The sequence below is a fragment of the Pipistrellus kuhlii genome, unplaced genomic scaffold (assembly GCF_014108245.1).
Source record: "Pipistrellus kuhlii isolate mPipKuh1 unplaced genomic scaffold, mPipKuh1.p scaffold_m20_p_3, whole genome shotgun sequence".
Lineage (NCBI taxonomy): Eukaryota > Metazoa > Chordata > Mammalia > Chiroptera > Vespertilionidae > Pipistrellus > Pipistrellus kuhlii.
In genome coordinates, this window is record NW_023425529.1 from 127397520 (window position 1) to 127421210 (window position 23691).

Here is a 23691-nt window from a genome sequence, read left to right on the forward strand (position 1 = left end):
CTCATAAGATTTAATATAAATACAGCAGAGACCGGTTTGGCTCAATGGCTAGAGAGTCGGCTTGGGGACTGAAAGGTCCCTGGTTCGATTCCGGTCAAGGGCATGTACCTTGGTTGCGGGCACATCCCCAGTAGGGGGTGTGCAAGAGGCAGCTGGTCGATGACTCTCTCTTTCATCGATGTTTCTAGCTCTCTATCTCTCTCCCTTCCTCTCTGTACAAAATCAATAAAATATATTAAAAAAAAAGATTTAATATAAATACAAATTTGGTGCAGTATTCTACTCTTATATATTTAATTGGTAATATAATATATTCTGCATTTGAATTTTACTGAGTTAGTAAAATATGTTCAAAAATTATATATATTTTTCCTGTGGTTTTTTTTTCTAGTTCCTTGCTATTACTTAAAACAATAAGAATATGTTTTTACTGATTCCTAGAGGCCTGGTGCATAAATTCATGCACCTGTGGGGTCCTTTGGCCTGGCCTGTAGGATCAGGCCAAAACCAGCTCTTAGACATCCCCTGAGGGATCTCAGATTTTGAAAGGGCTCAGGCCAGGCCAAGGGACCCCATGAGTACACAATTGAGGTTGGGGAGGACAAGGGAGGTTGGCCAGCCAGGAAGAGACTCTGGGAGGGCTCCCGGGAAGGTCCAGTCCATCTATCTCAGTCTTGATTGGCCGGACCCCAACAGCAAGCTAACTCACTGGGCAGAGCGTCTGTCCCCTGGTGGTCAGGGCATAACATAGCGAGCAGTTGAGTGGATTTAACATACCATTAGCATATTATATTCTGATTGGTTGAATGGCTGATCAGATGACCTGAAACTTAGCATTTTAGGTTTTATTATATAGGATTTTTCAGAAGGGGGAGAGAGAAACACAAATGTGAGAAACATCAATTGGTTGTCTTCTGTAAATGCCCCAACTTGGGATTGAGCCTGTGACCATTTTGGTGTACTGGATGATGCTCCAACCAATTGAGCCACCAAGCCAGGGTTCTGTTATATTTTTTAACTACAAATAAACTATATTTTAGTGTGAATTTTCTTTCCTTTTTAAAAATATGTTTTATTGATATCTGGCAGAAAGGGAGAGAGAGAAATAGAAACATCAATGATGAGAGAAAGTCATTGATAAGCTTCCTCCTGCATGCCCCCTACTAAGGATTTGGCAACCTGGGCATGTGCCCTTGACTGGAATCAAACCTGGAAACCTTCAGTCCACAGGCCAATGCACTAGCCGCTGAGCCAAACCACCTAGGGCAGTGTAAATTTTCTTGATGTCTGATTCAAAATAAATGTCTTTCTTTCTTTTTTTAAAAATATATTTTATTGATTTTTTACAGAGAAGAGGTCAGAGGGATAGAGAGCTAGAAACATCGATGAGAAAGAAACATCAACCAGCTGTCACTTGCACACCCCCCACCGGGGATGTGCCCCCAACCAAGGTACATGCCCCTGACCGGAATCGAACCCGGGACCTTTCAGTCCACAGGCTGACACTCTATCCACTGAGCCAAACCGGTTTTGGCTAACCCACTATATTAACTTAAAACAAAAATCATTGATATTATGATTGTACATATTATCAATATTTTTGTTTTAAATTAATATAATTCAACACTGTAATTGAATATACTGACTTCAATAATTTGTTTTACTAAAACTTGACATCACAAGTGTTAAAAGTTCTTGTTTTCATCATTGCAACATTATAAATAGTGAAATTACCCACACCACAAATCTGTGAAACTGCAGAAAAATAAATGTTGAAGTAAAATACATCAAATTTCTTGCTCATTTCTTTTTATATAGTCAATCAACTATAAATTGCTACAGTAAGTTTGTGCTAAATTTGAGGACACAATAATAAAAATTAATGTCAGTATGTGTATGTTTTTAGACAATTAGAATAAATATAAATAAATGAATTTCTAAGAGACTGTTAATATTCAGAGACTAGTTCACACAAGTTACTATTTCTCTCATAATCATGTTGGCCATCATAATTGGACTTCAAGTTTGACTTGCACAGTAATGGTTATATTAAAGATATAACCTCATTCCTTTGGAAAAGTAGAGACAAATTTATTAACTGGAAACATTTCAACAACAAAAAATGTTGGTCTGAACATTGGGAGAAAACAGTGAAGTAAAAATCATTTTCAAGGAATTCTATCTAGAAAATGAAAGTCATAACAAACATGGGAACAGAGTGCTAATCTTCAGCAAGTAATTTACATAAACGTGATTATAGTTGTAAATTGCTAAAGTATTTAAAGTTTGTAACACTCCAGTTTTCCAAAAACTATGAATCTAATTTTGCATGAGGCAGTTCACAGAATAAGTGAATAGGAAGAGTATGTCTTGGTGGCTCGAGGTTTATAAGAATGCATACACAAGTTAAGTATTGATACAGATTTATTATAAAACAAATTACTGTTACTACAGAACTAAATTTAGCTTAGTGTAAAGGCATCTTTACTACAATGTCATACTTTGACCCAAAGGTCATGTGCTAAATTAGTCCGGCAGGTCCCATTATTTTTTCTCAGCATGAAACTTGAATAATATGACTTAGAATGACCTTATTTCATCATTGTTTCAAGATGTCTTGTTAATATTCCTCTTTTGCATTATCACTTTCTTTACAACATATACTTTTTTTTCTCTAAAAATATATTTTAGCTTCAGCTGCACCTTATTCGACTTGCCATCTGTAAAACATTTGAATTCAGCTATAAATGCTGGTGTGTCTATTCTGCAGGATATTTTGTCAAATGACAGTTCTTGCTCCTCATAGTCATTGCTAAAGTCATTGTCACATGCTAGTACTGGAAATCTCAAGAAAATAAATGTACAATATTCATAAAATAATGATATCAGTAAACAACTTGTGATAATTAAGAAAATTTATTAAATATTGCCATGTACATGATATGTGTTGAAATATATGGTTATTATTTTTAGCTATTTTAACTTAACTCAGAAATATAATTTTCAGAATCATATTAATAAAATTCCCTAAAACATGTTTAGCTGCAAGACATTTAGACTTAAGGAATTATTTTCATGCATAAAATGTTTATCTTCATTGTCTGCTATCAAAAGACACATAAGTGTTTTATTTTTGAGTAATTATACTTGCATATATTTAAGTGGAGGTTAAAAAATGTACATTCTAATTAATTTTTAAAAATTCCCTCTGTTGTGAATATTTAATTAATACAAATGTATTTTAAGAGACAAATTCACACTACTTAACAAAAGGAAGATAAATAATCAAATAAAAAATGCACAAAGGACCTAAATAGACACTTTTTGAAAGAGAACATAAGGAAGTCCCAGAGGCATATGGAAACATGCTCAAAATCACTAATCATCTGTAAGATTCAAATAAAAATGGCAATGAGGTACCATCTCACACCTGTCAGAATGGCTATCATCTACAAATCCAGTGAGGATGTGGAGAAAAAGGAACACTTGTGTACTGCTGATGGGAATGCAGATTGGTGCAGCCGCTGTGAAGAACAGCATGGAGTTTCCTCAAACAATTAAAAATGGAACTCCCATTTGACCCAGTGATCTCACTTTTAGGAATACTTCCCAAGAAACTAGAAACACAATCAGAAAGGATATATGCACCCCTATATTCATAGCAGCACAATTCACCATAGCTAAGATTTGGAAAAAGCCTAAGTGCCCATCAGCAGATGAGTGGATTAGGAAACTGTGGTACATCTACACAATGGAATACTACACTGGCAGAAAAGAATGAATTCTTAGCATTTATAACAACATGGATGGACCTGGAGAGCATCATGCTAAGCAAAATAAGCCAGTCAGAAAAAGATAAATAGCATATAATCTCCCTCATCTGTGGAATATAATGAACAACATAAACTGATGAACAAAAATTGAGCCAGAGGGAGAAAAATAGTCTAGAATATAATAGAAGCAATCATATTATTTGCATATTTTTAATATTTCCTAAAACTTCTGTGATATCATACTATGTTAGTACAGTTTTAGTAATATTATTATACTTAAAATTCTTTTATTCTTGAAATATTAATGTTTATTACATGTAATATTATTATATGTAAGTTTATTTTTCTTGAATAATTGGCGTTTATTGTATGTAACGTTATCATATTTAAAATTGTTTTTCTTGAGATATTAATATGTATTGCATGTAACATTATTATTTTTAAGATAATCTTTCTTAAAATATTAAGGTTTACTGCATGTAACATTATTATACTTAAAATCATTTTTTATGAACTAAAAAAATGAAAATACAAAAAAAATGAGACAATTATGTATTTTTTGTGTTTATTCAGAAAAAGAATTTGGAATTGTATTTACTTCTACAAAAAGTGAAATTTATATTTAAATAGATGTTAGTCAAATAGATATTACTGAAAAACACTTGAGTAATTCAAAAGATTTCATTCATAGTTCATAAATTTTTTAAAATATATTTTATTGATTTTTTACAGAGAGGAAGAGAGAGGAACAGAGAGTTAGAAACATCGATGAGAGAGAATCATCGATCAGCTGCCTCCTGCACACCTCCCACTGGGGATGTGCCTGCAACCAAGGTACATGCCCTTGCCTGGAATCGAACCCAGGACCTTTCAGTCCTCAGGCCAACACTCTATCCACTGAGCCAAACCGGTTTCGGCGTAGTTCATAAATTTTTAAATAAATAAACAGTGCAGTTGCATTAATATTATTCTTCTTTATACACCCATTATGCTTGTTTGGTGATGCAAATATTTGATTGATGATAAAAATTATTTTCTGTGAAATGGAAAGGTTTTAGTTTACATGCCATCCTAAATATATGTAAGTCTGCATATAATCAATTTACTAAATTATATTTTTCATCCTTCATTGTGCAGTAGAATATAGGAACCCTTTTAAATTTTTAGTTTTAATTTTAATAGCCCCATACCCAGGTGCTCTCTCTGCTTGTTCCTTGCCCTGCCTGTGCTGCACTGCTAATGACGCTCGTGGAGACAAAGCACAGGTCAGAGGTGGAATTCATAGACTTTAGAGGCCAAAGGAATCTTGTGAAAAGGGTCTTTATATAACATTTGTGATAATAAATTATTTTATTCAAAGTAGAAATAAATTACTTATAAATGCATAGAGACTATAAATATTGAGGATTTTTTTTCCATTTTTGTAAGCATACACCATCCACTAAGGGAAAACTTATTTATAGTACAATTAATACTGAGGCATTCTGAACTCAAAAATTATTCTGTAAAAACATTTTTACCTTTTCCCTCCACAAAAATAAAACTCTCTATGACACTTATGAGTAGTATCTGTTGCATTTTTTTTTTAATTTAGTGGACATAATTGGTTGACTTAAATAGGAAATCAGCTGTTCAAATGTGTTCTTTGCTGCTCACAGCATCAATTAAAGTCAGAGAAGTTATGGAATTAGCTCTTAAATGCTTACAACACATAAACTTAAAAGCTGGAAGTTAAAGGTGAATTTCTAAAATCTATGAAATTAAGAACATTAGAGACAATGAAAATTGAAATGTATTACGAGGGACAAATACACTGAGTAGCCAGATTATTATGATCTCTGAATGCATAGTAATCTGGCTACTCAGTGTATATACTATATAATAAAAGGCAAATATACAAATCATCCCCTTGACCAGGAGTTCAACCAGCAGGCAGGCCTTGCAACCGCTCATTTTCCATCCCCTTAGCCAAGCTGGCTGGATCCCACCCATGCAAGAATTTATGCACTGTGCCTCTAAAAAAAAAAAAAAAATTATATATATATATATATATATATATATATATATATATATATATATATATTTAGTTTAAAGATGAAACTGGACACCTGTGAACATGGAACAGACCAGTTGGTAATCATATTAGAAGATATTGAACTCATATCTTTTTTTTGTATCCTCACCTGAGGATATATTTTGCTATTTATTTTTACAGAGAGTGGAATGAAGGGATGGAGGTTAAGGAGAGACAGAGAAAAACATTAATGTAAAAGAGACACATTGATTGGTTTGAACCCCAAACTCCTACATGTGCCCCACATGCCCCAACTAGAGTGGGATCAAACCTGCAACCCAGGTAAGATACCGTTGACTGGGAATTGAACTTGGGACCCACTGGGGCACAGGTCAATGCTATAATTATTTAGATACACTGGCCAGGGCTGAAATCATATCTTTAATAAAATGTACTTTCCTAGTATCAGAAATTCTTCCACCCATATGATTCCACAAAATTTTAAATCTCAGATATTGAGTAATGGACAAGAGGATAGACACAGGTATTCTTTTCAAGGCAAATGAAAGTGCAAACACATAAACAGAAATAAAATTTATGAACAGATTGTCCATCAGGTAGAATATTTTCCTTCTTTTTTCATTATACTATACTAGAGGCCTAAATATACAAAAAAAAATATATACAAAATGTGTGCATAGGAGGTTGTGTGTCCCTCAACCCAGCCTGTATCCTCTCCAATCTGGGGCCCCTCGAGGGATGTCCGACTGCCCTCCCACAACCTAGAATTGCTGTCTCCCAACCACTTGCATGCCTGCCACCATGATCACCCCCTAACCACTCTCCTGTCAGCCTGATTGACTGCTCCCCTGCTGGCCCAATTTCCCCTAATTGCCCTCCCCGGCCAGCCTGGACACCCCTAGCTGCACTTCCCTTCCAGCCTGGTTGCTCCTAACTTCCCACTCCTGCCAGCCTGGTCGCCCTGCACTGCCCTCCCCTGCAGGCCTGGTAGCCTCCAACTGCCCTCCTCTTCAGGATGGTCACCCCTAACTGCCCTCCCCTGCAGGCCTGATCACCCACAACTGCCCTCCCCTGCTGGCCATCTTGTGGTGCCCATCTTGTGTCCACATGGGAGCAGCTATCTTTGACTACATGGGGGAGGTAATCTTGTGTGTTGGAGTGATGATCAATTTGCCTATTACCTCTTTGTTATATAGCATAATATCAATCTACATTGAATTTTATTTAAACATTGGAGAAAATATAAATGTTTTCATTCCTAACTAAAATGAATTATCCAAAGCAAAAACTATATATATATATATATATATATATATATATATATATATATAAAATTAAGAAAATTTTGTTTTTTTGCTTATTTTTTAAGTGAAAGTGATCAAAAATAATCAAAATAGTCATGAACTTATCTTTGTATACAACACTACAATGCAACTTCTAACTTAAAATAACTAAATTATACTAATAAAAATTAAATACATACTTGCTGAGAAAACAGACAAACAACATGTATAAAGTTTCACTGACAAGGATTTAAATAGAAGAAAACTAAGCAAACCTTTTGAGATAGAAAGATTTTGTGTTTATAATGTTTTTAAATATTAATCACATGATTAATTTCGTCTGAAAACTATATAGTCAACCTCTTGGTCTTAGATGATCAATATATTTTATTTATATACCATATTTTTCGGACCATAAGACGCTCCGGACCATAAGACGCACCAGTTTTTAGAGAAGGGAAATGAAGAAAAAAAGATTCTGAAACAAATAGTGTCCTAAAATATTTTATGTGCATTAAAACCCAACATCACAGTCATAAACACATGTAATCAACCCTGTAAAGTAAACAGCAGCATTTAGAACCATTTTAGAGCCGGGCAAGCACACAGAGACCACACAGAGCCGGGCAAAATTTTTTTTTTTTTAAGTATATGTGTAGGCTATATTTGGACCATAAGACACAGGGACTTTCCCTCCCCCCCCCACTTCTGGGGGGGAAAAAGTGCATCTTATGGTCCGAAAAATACGGTACCTTCCAAAAACATGTAGTATTAGCTACTATTTCTAAGAAATTAAAAAAAATAAATAGACTAAGTTCTTTAGAAAAAAATGTATTATTTTGAAAAGACAGATTCTTAGGTAACTAATTGGAATTTAACTCTTTTAAAGGACTTTACCTTTTCATAAACTCAAAGTGACAATAAAAATAGCAAACAATGTAACTGGTTTTTATTTAAAAGAGGAAAATATAATAATTATGCTTATTGCATTTAAATAAGAATATAAAAAAGGAAATACTTTTCATAAAAAGCCCACCACACATTTTATATAGAATAAAATATATTCACTGAAAACAGATATTTGTACAATATGTTAGATATAACCTAAAGCTAAACATATATTTCAATTTATTTAAGAAAATATATATATATATGTGTGTGTATGTGTGTGTGTGTATGTATGTATATATATGTGTATGTGTATAAAACCAATTTTGAGCTAGATGCATTTTTATAAGACAGCTTCAATATTTTCTCATTTCTTAAATACAAGCTGACTTTCAAATGCTATTTAAAAAAATATTTGAGAATCTTTCTATATAAGATCCTGTCTAGCACTTCTAGATATAAAAGGCTAATAAGCTAAGTATCTGACCATCTGACTGGTCACTATGACATGCACTGACCACCAGGGGAAGATGCTCAATGCAGGAGCTGCTGTGATGCACACTGGCCATTTACAGAGAAATGGCACTGTGGGCTTGGTGCCAACAAAGTAACACTCAGCTTCCACCAAGTGGGACATAGGCCCTGCCACCACTCTATAGCGACACCCCACTAAATTGCAACTGACACTCCCAAGACCCCATGGCACAAAATGCAGCTCACAGCCCAGCCAAGCCTGGAAACAGTGGCTGTGGGTACTGGGTTATGTCATGTAGCAATACCTGTATTCCTCTTTCTAATGACTAGCCTCCTTAGAGTTTCCTCAGCCCAAGAACACAACTTGCTTTATAGTCAGGTTCAAACATTTTACACTTTAACCAAATGTCTGTGACGCTTTTTCTTGTTCCTCATCTCATTTGATCCTCACAGAAGTCCTGGAGTAGATAAATAGGAGACTCGGTGAAATCCTATTTTCTTTTCATTAGTCAGAGAACAAAAATTTAGAAAGCTTAGAAACTTGACTGACTAAAAAGAAGAAAAGGGTGGACCTGGAAAATTACTTCAGGTTTTCTCATTGCACAGAATATAGTCAAACACTGCTGCAATTAAATATTGTACCCTTTGTTATCCCTGTGTGATCTAAAATAATAATCTGCTTAGTGTTGATATTTACTGCTGTGTTTCTGAAAGAGGAGTTGGGGTGCTTATTGGGCTGGAAAAGTTTAGCAAAATCAGAAAGCAGGTCTAATTAAGCAAGTTTATTACATATATATATATATATATATATATATATATATATATATATATAAAACTACGTTGACTCATGCATGCACAGTACATACAAAGCTCTCACTGGCACCAATTGCACATGTGTGTTTTGACCTGTAATTGTTGATTGTAAATTTGAAAGACACTTCCATTATAGAGACAGAGTGAATAATGATATTAAAATATTTCTTCTAATTAATTTTTGTTCAATGTGTACAAATTGATGCACCGGGCCACTAGTTTATTTTTAAAGGCTGAAGTTCTAATATTCAGTTAAATAAGCTGATTAATCTTACAATATGTAGGAAAACAGATATTAATATCCCAATGTTTATGGAATTATCCTTATGAAATATATATATATATATATATATATATATATATATATATATATATGTGTGTGTGTGTGTGTGTGTGTGTGTGTGTTTATGTGATCATATATGTATTTTAGTATATATGTACACATATGTATGAATATATAATGTGTATATGTAGATTGTATGTGTACATGAAAGAAAATACAAGGATGAGAAAAATTGTTTTCCCTGTGAGTAATCATTAGAAATTAATCATTGCAGTGGATGAAGCGGTGCATTGCACAGATATTCTTTCTGGAAGGAGATATTCATTTTTCCAGCCTTCAGAATTAGCTATTTCCCACTCAGAAACCTTTCTTTACCTAAAATGTTTCTTATCCAATGTTGGGTCCCCTCCATGAGGACAGCATGCATTCAAAGGTGGAGACAATTCAGAGGCCAAAAGAACCCTCCCCCTTGTCTCAGGACAATTGCTTTTAGAAAAATTTTGAAAGGTCATTCATTAGAAATATTTCTGTTGGAGCAATAGCATCTTCCACATCTTTCATTTCTGTTCCACAAGGGTACTCTCAAGATAGGTTTTAATAAATTACTGCAAACAGATCTTAGAGACTCACATTGCATTTATTAAGAAACCTGACTTTAATTACACATTAATCATTCAGTATATGAAAGCCTGTTTGTCTCTGTGTATAATACACACACATTATATGTGTGTACATGTCTGTATATATGCATGTATATATGTGTACATTTATATCTATAGTGTATACATAGGTATATCCTCATGTATACATTTATATCTGTGTATGCATAAGAAATGACATTGCTGAATGACACTGGCATATTTTTGATTGCCATTATTCTTATGAACAACATTCAGCAGGGGCATTTCACAATAAACACACATTTAACATTTTGCCAAATTTTTAATACTAATGGGAGCTGAATATAATTTTAACAATATGCAAAATATCCTTTTTAAATAAAACTCAGGTAATGTCTCCTTTTGGGCTGATTATTGCTTATCTGAAATATTCTACCAACTGCCGGGTTTTTTTGCTATTGCATTAATCTGAATTTGTTTTCTGGAATGCTTAATGCAGCTCATGTATAAGGCTATACATTTTAATAAAGTAACATAACTTATAAAATTTAATATTGCTTGTTATAAGATATAAGTGCTTGTTAAATGTGAAGATTTTGTACCTTTGGCTTGGAAACGAATTTCCCCTAATCTTGTAAAACAGTACTCTTAAAAGATATCCATGATTTTGTATGCAAAATTATAAACTTTCAGAATCATGAATGGTCCCTAAGACATCATTTATATGTGTTGTATAAATAAGGTAAAATATGAATATTTCCTATTACTAGGTTTTCAAACTTTAATTTTAAACATGTAATCTGCTATTATTTTCATACATTGCATTTTTCTCTGACCCTATATTTTGCTTTTATAGATTTACTAGAGGCCTGTTGCATGAAGATTTGTATAAGAATAGGCCTTCCTTCCCTTGGCTTTGCTCCCAGCCACCCAGGAGCCTGCAAGTCCTCACTCCCAGCCAGAACACTGCTCCTGTAGCTCCCTATGTCCCCCACCTGACCGCTTCAGACCTGCATATGCAAATTAACCCACCATCTTTGCTGGGTTGATTTGCATAAACTCCTGATTGGCAGGTGGGGTCATGGATGTATGGTCAATTTGCATATTCTCTTTTATTAGTATATATGAATGTTATGTTCTTTATTTTTCTGTCATGACTTGACTTAACTTTCCAAGCTTTACTCAAGTTTACTGCATATAAAGAACATAGTTACAGTAACTATTGATAGTTTAATGTCCTCGTCCACTGATTCTATCGTGTTTCATTTTTGGTAGTTCTCATTCATTGATTTTTTTTAAACTCTGTTTTATAATAAGTCTGATAGTTTTGGGTAGTATACTGTACACTGTCAATTATACTTTGTTGGTTTCTGGATATCTTCATGTTCTTTGCTTTCCTAGAAGCACAGCTTCATATCCTCAACTCATGGGGGCCGGCAAGCTTTGTGTCACATCCTGTAATCTCTCACCATACATAAAGGGGAGATAAGTTTAGAACTACTTTTGTGATTTTCTGTTTTGAGGGATTACTTTACTGCATTGCTTGATGCCCAATGCCTTGAACTTGCTTCATATATTTCGCTTTTTTTATTTGTTCTTTTTCTAGTATGTGGAAGAGCAACTTTGTCTCTTTTTCTCCATCTTGGACAGAGAAAAAAGATCATCCCTGCAATGTTGATGTTCTCTCATCATGTTTCCTGTTGTTTCTAATGTGGAAATTGTAAGTAAAAGTTCTTGTCAGTATCTCTCCAAATATTTTTTAAAACCATGAGTTTAGTTTTATCTGTAATAATTTCAATATATATTTTTTACTATTTCTTTACTACTATCTATTAGTATTTACAACATTTTCTGAGAATTAAATCTTTGCTAGCTCTCACTAATTAAAATGTCCTGCTGTTAATAGAATTTTCCATTTGGAATAGCAAAGAAAATTAAATTTGCATACACTTGATGAAAATGAAATAATTAATTGTCTATGGATGCTCTTAGTTCTTGCAATAATATAGCATTTTTTGAAAAAATACAGGCAAAAGAAAAGATGAAGATAAGCAGTATAAGAATTTAAATACCCTAAACTGAGCAGAAAGTCATATTTATAAATGATATTTGAGAGGTAATTTAAAAAATATAGTCCTCACAGAATGCTTAGTATCTTGACATCTTGTTTAGTATCACTTCCAAAATTAATGCAACAGTTCTTATGTTTTATATAGCCACAAACTGTGTATTATTATTATTACCTTCCTCACAAGTATGTATGCATATATTACATTTTAAGAAAATTATAAAACCTTTCAGCATAGCGTACATAACTAACATTTTTTAAAGGGGGAATTCATAGAAGAAATGAATAACTTAATAGTGATTAACCTGAGATTCGTAAATCTAAAAGAGCTATGTGGTATAACGATGTACTATATCTCTATTATTACAAAACAAACAAACCCGTGTCTGTGACGCCATCACACCATCATGACCAAATGCCAAAAAGCACCTGCTGAATGTCATATGATTTCTTCATGAGAACAAGTCAATGTTGCTTCGTTCAATTCTCATCTTCAACGAAGGTTAATGTAAGTGCTCCTGAGAAGGAAAGGTTAGGGCAGGAAACTATTCTTATCTCCGTCCACAACTGTCTTCAAGGTGGGTGGGCAGCATGTGCAACAAGGCATGCATGAGTGGTTGGACACTTGATGCTGAGTCCCCAGCACACCTGGTCTGGGTCTCGTGTGATTTCGTGCATTGGGCCTCTAGTAGTTTTATATTTTGAATCAGCATTTTACTTGAATTCTAATTTAAGAAACATTATTTGGAGTTCTGGTTCTGGTAACTTGTATTGGCTATACCTTTAGCAGTAGCAAAAAAAAAATTATTGACTCTAGATAAAATATAAAAAAGCAAAATTTTAAGAACAACTTTACATAGGTAAAATTTAAAGGGACACTATCCTTAGAAGAAGATAAGCAAAAGAGTTGTGTTAGATTTAGCTATCCACCCCCCACAAAGAATACTTTTTAGAGTCATATGGTGGAATAAAATGAAAAACAGAACATGACTGTCTCACTAAGATGCAGGAAAAATGAACAAAGTTTGAGGTTGGCAGAGGTACTGGAAATTGAAGAGGAAATTCTAAAATTAAGGGAGCCACAAAGAGTAGATTCTCAAAAAAAAAAAAAAAAGAAAGAAAGAAAGAAAAAAAAAAGAAAAAAAAAAGTGTGCCTCAAATCTATGTTGTCCTATTTAACTGTCCATGCAAGTGACAAAAGTACTAGGAGTTTAGAAGAAATTAGCATCTGAGCAGTAATTTTTTATTATTATTATTATTTTTTTTAGCTACCACCTCTGCTTGGAAAAAGAAAGAAAAATAAAAAAAGAAGTTTGAATCCCATCAAAAATGAATTAAAAAAAAACACTCTGGCATTTCACTTCAATGCAAGATTGACATTTACTAGGATTAAGCTGCAGACTAAAATTTTTGCTGTAGGACAAAGGGCAGATCTCAACAAGCCTCCTTTACAAAACCAGAAACCAGGCCTCCGTGAGATAAAAATAATCCTCTGGTAATTTACCTGTGACAAAAAAGCTCAACATTCGGTAGTATAAAGAGGCAAAACTACTGTGTGGTGATTAAAGTAAGAATAGCAGTTGTCATTGGTTGGGGAATGGATAATGTTAGCTGGGAAAAGGAAAAAAAAGGAACTTTCTGTGGTAATGGAACATTCTTCGTCTTGCTCTACCTTTGAACACATGTCAAAATTCATCAACTTGTGCATGTAGAAGTCTTGGTTCCCTATCATTTACACATGTAGCTTAAATTTGTTATTAAATATAAAACAAACTCAAAAGCAAATTTAAGACGTTGACTGAATGAAAATGAAATTTACAGTTTTATATATGTGTTAGTGTGTATGTGCATGTTGAGCTAAAACCAGCTGAAAGACTTGTTTGCCAAATCAAGTCTACAGGAATGAGCAATCTTAATTACCGAAGTTAAATGTTACTGATACTTTCTTTCAAAGTTTCAACAAGTAGACACAGGCAAAGCAGAGAGGTCAGGCACATCTCAGTAGCTTCTTTCTTTCTACATGGGACTCATGTCTCCTGGTAAAGAACAGTTAGTGAAGTTTTAATAAGATTCTAAATCAGCCCTCATGGCAGAGAGCACTCATATTTTGAAACACCTCCATTTCCTTTTTACCACAAGAAGTTAACTACTTAAGTGACATTTGCTGTGGACCAAAGTATCATAAATTAATAGATTGCAAGTGTGTCTACAAAAACAATCATTTACCAGTAAAATACTATCAATAGCATTTCATAGATAAAAAAATACATTTTAGCAAATACTCTTTACTTTGCTATCTGTTACCATGCTCACGATAATATTGAACTAGACACTTTGTATTTATTTTCGCTGGTAGTATCTCCTGTCTGTAGATAAATGAGTCACATGCCATCTATGTTATTTATTTTTACTCAGTTTTAATGCTGGACAAAACCTCCACAATAGCTAGAAAGATATTTCTAAATAATCACTGACAGGCTGCATGAACAGTCTTCAATAGGTTTGCAATGAAAATTTTAAGTTTTTGAGCTTGCACAATCATTTCCACGAACCTCAAAAGGATACCCCAAAACACATATTCTTAGCTAGAAATAGGTATTACAGAGACTATTTTAATGTTACAGAATTTAATACACTGAGAATTCAGAGAATATATATGGTATATCTAATTCCATAAGTATATCTGAAAAAATGACTAAATGCAATTAAATGTGTTATTTTTTATATGCTCAATTTAAATGTTAGCTTCACAGTTCTACTATGCTTTATATATAACACTTTATGGTCAGAAACTTTTGCTTCCTCTCCTAGTCAATTTTGCTCAGTGGATAGAGCATTGGCCTGTGGATTGAAGGGTCCCAGGCTTGATTCCAGTCAAGGGCACAGGCCTGAGTTGCAGGCTCATTACCAGTGAGGGGCATGCAGAAGGCAGCCAATCAATGATTCTAGCTCATCACATAAAATGTTATGTCATAACTACAAATAACTTCCATCATTCTCAGTGAGCAACACTGGGTAAATATTCTAACATGCATAAACAAAGAAAAATAGATAATTAACAATTTGTATGTCTTCCACCACTAATTTAAAAATTGGCCAGGTTATTATTTTATTAAAATTTTACTTTAGTGAGGAATCAAAATATTGCACTTTGTATATTTTGAAACATATACATATTTACCATTAGAAAAATGAGAAGGCAATTTTGATATATCTGAGTTTTCTTGCAAAACTTGTAAACCAAGTGTCCTAAGGTCATACCACCAGAATGAGCTTAACTAAGAGCTTAAAATAATAGAGAAGTGTTATTTTAAATTACAATTCATTTCTAAGTACTTCTTTACACAAAATGAACTTTAAACTGACAATGTCAATGCTTTAATTTTTATTTTAAGACCTGTGACAACTTTTAAGATAACTTTAAGTAGCTCTATCATGCAAAGTTGTCAGAGAAATATAGCAAAGGACATCAAATAGCAGTTCAGAGAACTTATTAGACTTTTCTGGGACACATAAATGTTAAAGAAATCAGATATGCCAGAGGAATACGTCACACTTTAAAATAAATTCTATTTAAGGAAGCCAACCTATATAACAACTTTACTTTTTTCTTAACTAATTTCTCACAAAGCCCTAGCATCTCAATACACTCTGAGACAAGATTAGCACAGAATTTTAGTTGTCTAAACCACAAAATTCTAGTTTATAGGATACTCGAGCCTATTCATTAATGTATTGTGAAGCACATCACAAATAATTTAAACTATAATTGTCAAAATAAAAGAAAAAAACAATTTATGCTGAACTTTCCTTTTCTTACTATTGTTCATGTATTTGCTTGCTTATTCATCTACAAAATCCACTAAATCTCAGTCCCTGTCATTTTAGTGAATTATTCTGCATGATTTTCAACTTCACTGATTATGTTGAAAGAGTACAATCAGGTATCTCAGACCATCATTTATATATTATTTTAAAAATGCATACAAATACATTTTTAAATTATATCCAAAAAAACTCCAGGGAATACTGAAGAACAAATATTTAAACAGATTAGTAAAAGTAATTTTCTATCATTCAGAAAATATCTAGAAAAACAAATTCAGGACAATAAATGAAGAGGAGAACATAAAATTGACTTGAAAAAAAAGTAATGCTCTCTATTTTTACTGTTGAGAAATAGCAAGTAGCAGAGATAATATAGACTCCAAAATACAAATTAGATGTTTTCTTTAAAGCTTTTAACGTAGTGCTTAAAGTAGAGAACCAATAAAAAGGTCTGGAATTCAGTTTTAGTTCTGTAGCTTAAAATGTGGTCTTGAGGTAATTATTTTAACTTGTCCTTTAAAGAAAAGTTATTCCCTATCTTTTATTTCTTGACATCTTTTATCACTTGGGAGCCTTTGATGTTACATTCAAGCTTGGCATCCATTTTAAGACTGATTCGGTGCTTTTAGTCAATTTGAATCTTATCAGTATATCACTTACTGACTAGGGGACTTTGGTCTTAAGTATCCTCTGCTATGAAATTTGTCCCTAAATGTGGTATAATAAATGAGAAATTTGCATGACTGCCTTCCAGCAAGAACTCTATGCTTGAAGACATTTTAGTCTACTTTATTCTTAAGATTAAATATCATAATCTCATGAATAAGACATTATTTGGGCTCTACAGCTCTCGGTGTGAAATTTGCACCCTTATTAAGCATAATAGTTGTTCATTTTCTTTTTTGCTTTATACAGATTTATAAAGTAGAATTTTCAGGTTCTGAAAATTATCTCAGTGCTAGTTAAGATTTGAACTACTGCCAATAGACAATTTTCTACTCTGTAAATAACCCACAGAAGCATATTTGCAAATTTTTAGAAATCCAATTCAGACTGGTTAAAGATGCATTTTGGTGAGTAAATATGACAAAAATATAATAATTTGTAATGAGTAAAACAAAATTTAATACAAGCTTATTGGGATAAAGGTATTTAAGCTGCTGGTTTATTGTGCTAGAGAAATAACTGGAATGGAAAGCACATAAAATCTGAAAAATTAACTGGGCAGTTTCTGGTTCTGTACTAAGAGGCTTAGAAGTTGCCACTCCATCCTAACAAAAAGTGAAAAGCTAAACACACTAAAAATCAGCAACTCTTCTTGAATCCATAGAGACACGAGGATACAAGACAAACCAATGTCTCAAAGATTAGAGAGAGAGACAGACAGACAACTACAGGAGTCACTGCTTATCTAGCAGAAAGTCATGAGCAGAACCACCACAGGAACCAGTGCTGGGTAGAGAAGGACAAGATGAAATGTGATTGAAGAATTGACAGAGGTTAGCCACCCGTCACTGCATCTGACCACTTCTCTGTTGGTGGTGCAATCCAGTGGTGGGCTGAAACTAAGCCCCAGTTTAAGAAACATATTCTTATTCTTCATATGGATGACTCTGTGCTGAACACCTGGGAACAACCAGGAAATGACTAAGGGAGGATGTTATGTAGTCTGCTCTTGCTTTGGGTTATGACAGAGCTTTTGCTGTGTTTGTGTGTGTGTGTGTGTGTGTGTGTGTTTTCTGCAGTTAATCACAGTAGAAATATGACTTTTGATAAGATTGTCAGATTTGTCCAACAGATGTGGCAGTGATCTTTAGCTAGAGAACTCTCTAGAACAGTGTTTCCCAAACTTTTGACATATGTGTACCCCTTCTATAATTTTGTAATGCTGAGTACCCCTCATACTCATGAGAATGTAGAATTAGGAGCAGCTAAGCTCTAGAACCATTAAAGAGATCTGGGAGACTGCCCGGTCTGTTGATAGCTGCCACCCTCATGACATCATAGATGATATCAACAGTGGTGCAGTGGTATGTCTGGCTAGTTCAGAACTGCATAGGAACATGTTTTAATTAAATAATAGGAGTCAGGATAAATGCCCTACAAACAAACGACCCCCTCCTCCCTGAAGGGACTGTGGCCAGCCTGCAAACAACTGTCAGCCCCTAACCCAAGCTGGCCAGGCACCCCACCAGGACCCTCTTCAGGGCAAACAAGCTGGCCCCACCTGTGCACCAGGCCTCTCTCTATACTAATAAAAGGGTAATATGCTAATTAGACTGGGAGACCTTCCAGGAGACCTTCCATACATTCTTTTGGACAAAGCCATGGTGGAGGGGCTGAGATAGAGGCAGTTAGAGGCTAAGAGGGGAGGGCAGTTGTGGGTGATCAAGTCAGGATGGGATGGCAGTTGTGGGTGATCAGGCTGGTAGAGGGTGGACCCATTGGGGCTAAGCAGACCATCAGGGAGCCAGTTAGGGGTGAGCAGGCCATCAGTGGGGGTTGGAGGTGATCAGAACAGCAAGAGGGGGCATTTGGAGTGAGAAGCCTGCAAGGTGGCAGTTGGAGGCAAGTAGGCCAGTGGAGAGGGTAAGTGGGGGTTAGCAGGCCAGCAGGGGAGGCAGTGGGGTTGAGCAGGCTAGAATGGGGGGGCATTTGGTGGCGAGCAGGCTGGCAGGCAGACAGATGAACAGTTAGGAGCCAGCAGTCCTGGGTCGCGAGAGGGATGTCTGACTGCCGTTTTAGGCCTGATCCCTATAAACTGGCAGTGGGACATCCTTCAAGGGGTCCCAGATTAGAGAGGGTGCAGGCTGGGCTGAGGAACAACCCCTCTCACTTGCACAAATTCCATGCACCGAGCCATTAGTATATATCATATATGCTAATATATGCATCTTATGTAAGGTATTTACATTTATATCAATATATCATATTCACATACAAGACAAAGATATATTATAAACTTAGAAGGTTTCTAATATGCTTTTTTTATTATAAATTTTTTAAACCAAGTAACCATATACAAATTTGTATCTGAGTATAGGTGTCAGACTTCTATACATTTTTTTTTCTCCTCCCCAATATGTTTTTCTCAATTTAATGACATTTTTTGAAGCCATCTGCAAGCCATATTCTTAACCTGAAGTTTTATACAGGCTGCTTTACTTTTTCCAATAGGGAAATTTTAAAAGTTTTTTTTTTTTTTCAAACCCTGTTTTCAATGTTGTTGCTATGTGGTTATTATTATTTCCTCTTTGGGGTCAGAACCAGTCAAAATTTTCAAAATGAAATATCATTCATATTTAAATTCTATTTTTTCATTCTCTGCATTTAAAATCAAGATTTTTTTTTCTGAGCTGACTTATTGTAATACTTTGTGCATAAAGTATCCAATAATAACCAAATACATTAGCACACTAATCCTTCCACACATTTCTGGAAATGCAGCCTCAGTAAACATCATTGGTCTTGACAGTCATCAAAGGAGGCAGTTTCACCAAAATTTGCAAAAGCATAGGAAGCATCTCCTCCCTTCCACCCAGAAATAACTGTTTCCTGGCCCTCTCTCTCCCTCCAGAATGCTACATCAGTGGCACTAATTGTCCAAGGAGGCACCTCAAAGTTGCTATTAATTTCTATATTAGTAAGGTTACACTGGTTCATTCATATATATATTTTTTAAAAACTCAGCGGCTTAATACTTCAAAATACATGAATGTGATTAGTGCCATTATAGAAGCCATGAGAAAGCTTGCTTTTATTTTCTGAAATCTAAGGATACAACAAGAAGTCATCAGTCGGCAACACAGAAGAGGACCCTCACCAGAATTCAACCATGTTGGCCCCTGGATCTCAGATGTCCAGCCTTTAGAACTTAGCCACCCGGTCTATGACATTCAGTTATAGCAGCCTGACCTAAAATAACATGCTAGACATATATTTTAAAAGGCATTAATATATCACTGGAAGTTATGGAGTAGAAACAGAAAGTTGTTTATAAGATTATTCACTAAAATTTGATAAGCCATTTTTTTTAATGTTGATATGTGTGTGTGTGTGTGTGTGTGTGTGTGTGTGTGTATGGAGGGGAGTGGGTGGGGCTATCTCCAAGGGTTCCAAACTGGTGTCTAAGAATGATAAGTTCTCCTTAACTTTTGTTTTTCTGAGTCAAGTATGCCAAATTACTTGCTGTATTCTTTAGTCCCTTTCTCATACAAAACTTTTTTAGTTTATCTTAAAAAAAAGTTTAACAGGATTTTAAAAAAATATATATATATATATATATATATATATATATATATATATATATATATATATATCTTGTCAGATTCTGCCCACAATGTATAAAGCTGTAAAGAGCATGGATCTCATTCCCACAAGAAGAAAAAAGAAAATGCATCAATTACAAAATCACAACTTTTTAATCCAATGGAGTGTTGAGGTCACTGCACAGATAAATAGCTTCATATCTCAGGAAACACGAGTTTATATAAAGGGCCAAGGGGATGTAAGTAAACACTGACATACAGAAGTAGACCCAAGAGAGATGAGATGTGTGTGGATGCCATGAAAATAGGTAATGTTATAAGAATTAATCTAAATTGTATAACAAATTCCTAAAGGCTGAGTAAATGCTATATGTGTTTATAGAAACCCAGGGAGCTGCAGACACAAGGCAGTTTGCACTCATGCATATGTGCTTCTCTGTGGACACTCACCATGCATGCAGTCAAAAGAATGTTTGAAGTCAAGGAGATACATGAGAAGTATCTAACCTCTTTCATGACTCATGTCATGGTAGAATTACATAGAGCTCTAACTGAGCCTCAGTTTCTATGAAAAAAACAACAACACACCAATCTTAAAGCTGATAGAAGGGAGACATCAAGCCTGTCTACCCATGGAACAGGTCAAAATTTACTGTAGCTAGGGGGAAAAAAATAACATTTATACTTTAAAGAAAATAATAGGACAACATGCTCAGCCTAAGAATCTATTTTACTATCATGAGGCATTTTTCCACTAGGAGAAGAGTAAAAAAAAAAAAAAAATCTCTATATATAAAAGCCAAAAGGACCAGAACGACAGGAATGACTAAAATGACCAGTCACTATGATGTGCACTGTGCCTGGCCAACCGGCTGGCTCAGTGGGGATACTGTGATTGGCCAATCTCGCAGCTCCTTCCTCTAGCCAGCCCTGCCTTAGATTGGCCCCCCTCACCTTGATCAGGGGCAGGGCCATTTGGCCAACCACCTGTGGACCCTCCCCTCCCCCACTGCAAACTGGCCCAGCCCCACCTGTGCACAAATTCATGCTCCGAGCCTCTAGTCTCAAAACAAAGCAAAACAAAACAAAGAAACCAACAAATTTGCTAAGATGTTTGCTTGCAAATGAGGTGACAGAAAAGATTACTGAAGAAAGACACTCTTTTTCATTGTCATGGTGTAAATATCACACAAGCCTTTTCGGAGCAACATATCTAACATCAGCTGGAGTTAAGGAAAATGGCACAGTAGCTAGAATAGACATAACTTCAAGACAAATAATATTAGAATATCCAGGGGTTGGCAAAAGTGGGTTTACTATTGTGAGTACGCAAAAACAGAGTATTTTCTTGTATTATTTATTAATTATTGAATTTTTTATTTGTGTCACAACTGTAAACCTACTTTTGTCCACCAATGTATTATAAATTTTAGAAAGCAGTAAGTTTCTAGTGGTTATTATCTTTGTTTTTAACATAATATAATCAATAAAAATCTATTTTATAATGGCTGAGTTTAGCAACTGGATCTAGCCAGTTGATAAAGTTTGGCTTTTTTGCAAGAATTATTAACTAAGATCAATGCCTGATTTTTATAGTAAACAGATGATTGTGTGCCATAGAATTGAAGATACATCTGGTTTCACAAATTATTTTTGTTTACATGCTTGTTTTTGTTTTTTTTTCAAACACAGGATTTCCTTAAGATGATGTAAGCATGTGAAGTCTCTCTTACTTGCCCTGTTCTTATTTAGTACAAAAATACATTGGAACATTTAGTATTTTTCTGGAACCAATTTTTAAAAGAAATATATTGATTTATTTATTGTAATTGATTGCTATGTATTCATTATATGCTAAATACCTGCATGTTAAAAAAGATAACACTTGAATATTTCTCTATAAAATGTATGCCATTCTCAATCAAATTTCACCCTATCACTACTTTTCACTGTTAAAAAAATATATTTAGACACTTTCCACATCACCTTTGTTGTTATATTGTTTTATGCCCAGGAAATGTGTATATAGAAAAACATAGGTTTATTTTTCCCACAAGAATCACCATAATAACAGAGATAGTGTACTATATATTATAATAATGTGTCATTTCAATGCTGCAGGGAGTCCTTGAACACATGCCGCCCATATGCCCAATGATTTTACCCTGTGCAAATTCTCCTAAATGACTGACTAAATAAATTCTCTCAAGACATTTCTTATCATAATGCTGATCAGCTATGGTTCATTTATTGTTATATAATTGCAAAGGACGTTTATCCTTTCTTGCCCTTTTATGCTGCACAAGCTATTATAATATTCTGGGTCACAGATAGGATGAAGTTATGGCAAAGCTCTTTTGTGAATATCCTATAATTTAGTACTTTGCAAAAACAAAAGGAGAAAAAAATTGTCTCCCATTTTGTAAATCTTAATGTTGACATATAATACAGTAAAATTATAAAATGATTTCAATTTGTCAAAATGTCATAAGTGACTTCTTCCTTTCTCTTCTTCATATTATTGTAGTATTCTTAAAATTGTAATACATCTAAGAGATGAAAATATTGTAGAATTTCCCACATATTATCCCTGTGTAAGACCTAGACAGGTTGAGGATCTAACAAATATGAACAGATTGTATAAGGTTACATATATTATAAACAGATGACAACTAAATGCCAGATCTTTAAATAAAAATCTTGATATGCTTCATCTGACCAAAAAACAAACAAACAAAAAAAAATGCCTCTGGTAACATTCAGAGTGAAAGATGTATTGCTGCCTGTGAGAACATTTTATGAATTTGACCTTAAAGGCCAAGTAAGTAAAGGAAAATATAAATGAACTAGAGGTCCAGTGCACAAAATTTGTGCACTTGATGGGGGAGTCCCTCAGCCTGGCCTGCACTCTCTCTCAGTCCAGGAGCCCTGGGGGGATGTCCAAGTGACGGCTTAGTGGTCCTAAGCTGTCAGCTGGACATCCTTAGCATTGCCACAGAGGCAGGAAGGCTCTTCTCACTGCTGCTGTGCTCGCCAGCATGAGCCCTGTTCCTGGCTGAGTGGTGCTCCCCCTGTGGGAGCACACTGACCACCTGGGGGCAGCTCCTGCATTGTGTGTTTGCCTCCTGGTGATCAGCGTGCATCATAGTGACTGGTCATTCCATCCACTATTTGGTCATTTGCATATTAGCCTGTTATAATGTATAATTCACTGTAGATGAGGTCTCCTGAAACCATAAGAAATGCAAAAAAATTCACTGTCAACTCATTCTCAAATTGACCCCATTTAAAATCAAATTGCCCCACTGTAGAGCGTGTCCTGCACCTTGGGAACCACCGGGTTTGACACTTTTCCTCT

At 34.7% G+C, this 23691-nt stretch overlaps 1 non-coding gene across 1 annotated transcript; it reads left to right on the top strand.

Moving 5' to 3' along the window:
* The first annotated feature begins 17572 nt into the window (after positions 1–17572).
* On the top strand, positions 17573–17703 carry LOC118731044. Its single transcript, XR_004991746.1, has one exon. It is a non-coding gene; the product is annotated as a small nucleolar RNA SNORA65 (small nucleolar RNA).
* Positions 17704–23691: the final 5988 nt, after the last annotated feature.